Below are 4,472 nucleotides of genomic sequence, written 5' to 3'. Positions count from 1 at the left end.
CTATATGTCTGCATGTATCGGAGCTTCCCAATCCATGCAACTGGACAACCACACACAGACACACACACATACACACACACACACACACACACACACACACACACACATGCACGTATGTGAAGTCCTTCATCCGGCATGGTTCAATATTCAGGCTCTGAAAGAGGGGCTGCACTCAAATAAAAGAGACAAGACAATAAACAATAATTTGGGCCCCAGTGACTGAGCAGCCGCTCAGCAACCTCCTCTTGAATCCCCCTCGCCTCTGGACGCTCTGTCCCCGCTGCCTGCCTTCTCCCGCCGCAGCCTTCCCCAGGCCGTTTCCACCCAGGAAAAGGAATCTTATTGTATGTCCACTGCCCAGAACCTCCACTCTTTCCACCCCTTTGCTGATGCAAGTAAGGGTGATGATCGGCTTCCCGGTGGCGCTGAGGATTATATCCACACAAGAATCCAACAGAGAAACGGCTGCAAGACCCTTATTTGCCTGCAATCGTACTGTCATTGAGCACCCAGAATATGGAGAAGTAACTCAACTGCAGAGTGACCAGTGCAAGAACATATGCCAGTTCCTCCTCGAGATTGGACTGGCTAAGGACGACCCGCCGAAGGTGCATGGGTCTTATGTGCTTTTGGGTCACTGAAGCTTATGTGAGGGTTTCTTTGTATTGAGTGGAATTTCCCATCTGTCCCTTGTCACAAGTTTAAAAACCTCACAGCTGGTATAATGTCACCATTTGGGTCTGCTTTTAGCTTGGACTAGTGTGGCTCCTTCATGCAGGAAACTGAAAAGAGCCATGCTCTCGAGTCTTGAAGTCCCTCATTTACACAGAGGCCAAGCCTGGCAGTGTCCAGCCTGAAACAGCAACACCGTGAGGTTTCAGCCAAACCCATTTTCTGGCCAAAGCTCCTCACCAGATTTCCTTGCCCTCAGAGAATGTCTCCCCCTGAACAGCCTTCAGTGAAGCTGAGAGGAGAGGGCTCAGGCAGCAGCGCCATGTGCACCACTAGAGGGAGCTTTCAGTAGCCAAAGGTCTCCCCCTGACCAGGTGGATGGAGCTCAGAGCAGCCTGCCACCTTCCCTCCAGGAAGTGTAAGGACTCATAGTTGTCCAAACGCCATAATTTGAGACCAATCTTCTATCTAAGTTAAACTTTTGACAAGGGAACAAATTTCAAACTGAATTGTCAGTCATGTAGTTTTAATGTTATTTAAATGAAACTTGTTTTCAGAAACACCTAGGAAAAAAAAAGAAACAATAATTTGGAAATATTGGAGAACCATGCGAGAGCCTAGATCAAGAGGAAGAACTCTGCATGGGCCTTGCCTTCCTTTTATTCAGTTTGGGATACATCTATAGCCCTTAGGCAGGCAATTTCCAATAATAGACAGACTATCTTATCAGTAAAGATGTACATGACTGTCTGGTAGGAAAGTTGCTTCAGCTACTGTTGACTGAAATATACAGTGGGTGCACAGCTCTGACCTTTGCTAGAGCTCAAGGGTCACCAGCTTTCCTGACTCCTTGACCAAACCTCTCTGCTAGTGAAAACAATGGGCGGCTTCCCACACATATATGCTCACATACATGCAGAAGATGGTGCATGGGCACACGTGGAGAGAGGCCCTAGGAGGCTCCGGGTGCAGGGGGACCAGCCTGGGGCTGAGAACCCAGTCATGGGTGGCAGTCTGCCTGCGGGACCCTGGGCTTCCAGCCTTCTCTCCCAGCATGCCCTGGAGCCAGGGGGAGCAGCCAGGCCACTGCACCTAGCCCCTCTTCTGGCAAAACTGATCACCTCAGGAGAAAGCAATCCAACTAACAACCAAGACACTGGGAACATCCCTCAGAGAGGCTGCTGGAACCTCCAGCTGTGAGGCCTGTGTGGTAGGAGCACAGTAGGCAAACCCTAGGGATCCCGGGTGATGCCAGTCAAAACTCCTACCCATTAGAACACGGTGGGTCCCAGGGTGCCTGGGCCTCAGGAGGAGGGAGAGTGGAGAGTGGGGAGCCAGCAGGAGGAAGAAGCCACATCAGTCTGGGTGTCACAGGCTGGCACCTCCACGTCTAGGACAGAGGCCTGGCTGTGGGAGGACAGCACCAGGAAAGGAGTCAGGGAGCAGCACACAGAACTCGGGGGCCTTGGTCAGAGCCCCAGTGGGCACTGCGGAGAGGGGTGCTGCCTGGTATCCGTTCCCAGGTGCTGTCCTCGGTGAGGAGCAAAGCAGTCCTGTGGACACAAAGCTGCGCTGGGGCCTGTGTCCCTCTGAGCAGTAGGGCAGAGTGAGGGAGATTCAGTGTCCTTGTCTGTGTGCTCGCAGTCGTCCTGAGATTTGGTGGGGCCCCAATGGAACAGTCAGTGATGTGAATGAGGGCCTCTGGGAGCCTCCCTGCCCCGAGTCCAAGACCTCCACTGTGACACGTGAGGACCCGTGGACGCTGGCACAGTGCTGCCCACAGAACACCCACCCACCCTCGCTGTCCAGCTACCACTGAGGTGCTGCACAATGGGGCTGTTAGGTAACAGAAGCTGTGCTTTTTGCCCACCTGCCCTCAGCCTTCCCGATTAGGGCTCTGACATCCTCATCACAGTTCCGGCTTTGGTCCTGTCCTTGATCAAAAAACCCTAGTGCACTGTTGGTGGGAATCCGGTGCAGCCATTGTGGAAAACAGTATGGAGTTTCCTCAAAAAACTCAAAATGGAACTGCCATATGACCCAGTAATCCCACAGATTTTGTGATCCCTAAACACCACCAGGTAGCCGAGTCCGATGCAATAGCAGATAGCCCATATTCAATGCTAGCATGGTCTCTGTCCCACTTACACAGATAGCTGTGTGGTGGAAGAGAGAGAGCTTCAACAGATCAAAGGGTTTTATGGGGTGGTGATGTCACTATTTTGGCTGACCCGGATTGGTTGGGGGAAGGTTAGGGTCTAGTTACACAATGACATGCAAAATGGATGCTTAGGAGTTAGCCCCGCACTGCCCTTTCACCACTTCTAGGAATGAATTTCAAGAAAACAGAAACACCAATCAGAGAACAGAAACACCAAACACCCACCCAGCTCCACCCTCACTCTGGGCATCCATTCCTCTCACTCAGACCCAGCACCCTGGGCCCTCCAATGGCAGCCTGAGGCCATAGGGACCCCTGCTCAGAGCAGAAGACACTGCACTGCCCACCCTCCCTCCCACACAGCTGCTGGCTCAAATGCCCACGAACACGTTATCTCAGCGTCCCTCATTTTATCTTTTTTTTATTAATCCTAAACCCAGGGTATTTTTTCTGCTGGTTTTTTAGAAAGAGTGGAAGAGAGGGGAAGAGGAGAGACAGAGAGAGAGACATCAGTGTGAGGGAGACACATAGATTGATTGGCTTTGGCAGACATCCTGACCAGGGTTGAGGAACAAACCTGCAACCCAGGTACATGCCCTTGACCAGGAATCAAACCCACGACTCTGGTGCAGGGACCAACGTTCTAACCACTGCCCAGGGTCCATTTACATTCTTTCTTTTTAAAAAAGATATCTATTATTATTATTTTTAATTTTTATTGTTTAAGGTATTATAAATTGTAGTATATGTCTCTCTCCACTGCCCTCCACTGACCTCCCCCTGGCCTCCCCTACCTACCGGCACTTGCCCTCATCCCTCCACTCCCAATGTCTTGAGTCTGCTAGTTGTGCTTATATGCATGCAAGTCCTTCGGTTGATCTCCTACTCTCTCCCAACCCTCCCCTACCTTCCTGGTATAGTTTGATAGTCTGTCCAATGCTTCTTTCCCTCTGTCTAATTTTGTTCAACAGTGTGTAATGTTCTTTATTACCCGTAAATGAGTGAGATCATGTGGTATTTTTCTTTCACCGACTGGCTTATTTCACTTAGCATAATGCTCTCCAGATCCATCCATGCTGTTGCAAATGGTAAGAGTTCCTTCTTTTTTATATCAACATAGTATTCCATTGTGTAGATATACCACAGTTTTCTAATCCATGCATCTGCTGATGGGCACTTATGCTGTTTCTAAATCTTAGCTATTGTAAATTATGATGCTATTAAAATAGGGGTGCATACATCCCTTCTGATTTTTTAAAAATATATTTTATTGATTTTTGTACAGAGAGGAAGGGAGAGAGATAGAGAGCTAGAAACATCGATGAGAGAGAGTCATCGATCAGCTGCCTCCTGCACACCCCCTACTGGGGATATGCCAGCAGCCAAGGTACATGCCCTTGACCGGAATTGAACCTGGGTCCCTTCCGTCCCCAAGCCGATGCTCTATCCATTGAGCCAAACCGGTCTCGGCCCTTCTGATTTGTGTTTCTGTTTTCTTGGGATATATTCCTAGAAGTGGGATTCCTTGGTCATATGGCAGTTCCATTTTTAGTTTTTTGAGGAAACTCCATACTGTTCTCCACAGTGGCTGCACCACTCTGCATTCCCACCAGCAGTGCACTAGAGTTCCTTTTTCTCC

At 49.8% G+C, this 4,472-nt stretch overlaps 1 pseudogene across 1 annotated transcript; it reads left to right on the top strand.

Annotated features, from left to right (window-relative positions):
- Nucleotides 1-280: 280 nt before the first annotated feature.
- Nucleotides 281-641, top strand: LOC311621761 (eukaryotic translation initiation factor 1-like; annotated as a pseudogene). Its single transcript has one exon. The product of its transcript is annotated as a eukaryotic translation initiation factor 1-like (transcript).
- The last annotated feature ends 3,831 nt before the right edge of the window (nucleotides 642-4,472 follow it).

The sequence above is a fragment of the Pipistrellus hanaki genome (genome assembly GCF_964339955.1).
Source record: "Pipistrellus hanaki genome assembly, chromosome: 4".
NCBI classification, from domain to species: domain Eukaryota; kingdom Metazoa; phylum Chordata; class Mammalia; order Chiroptera; family Vespertilionidae; genus Pipistrellus; species Pipistrellus hanaki.
The sequence above is the reverse complement of the archived record's forward strand: the minus strand, read 5'-3'. Positions and strand labels throughout refer to the sequence as shown.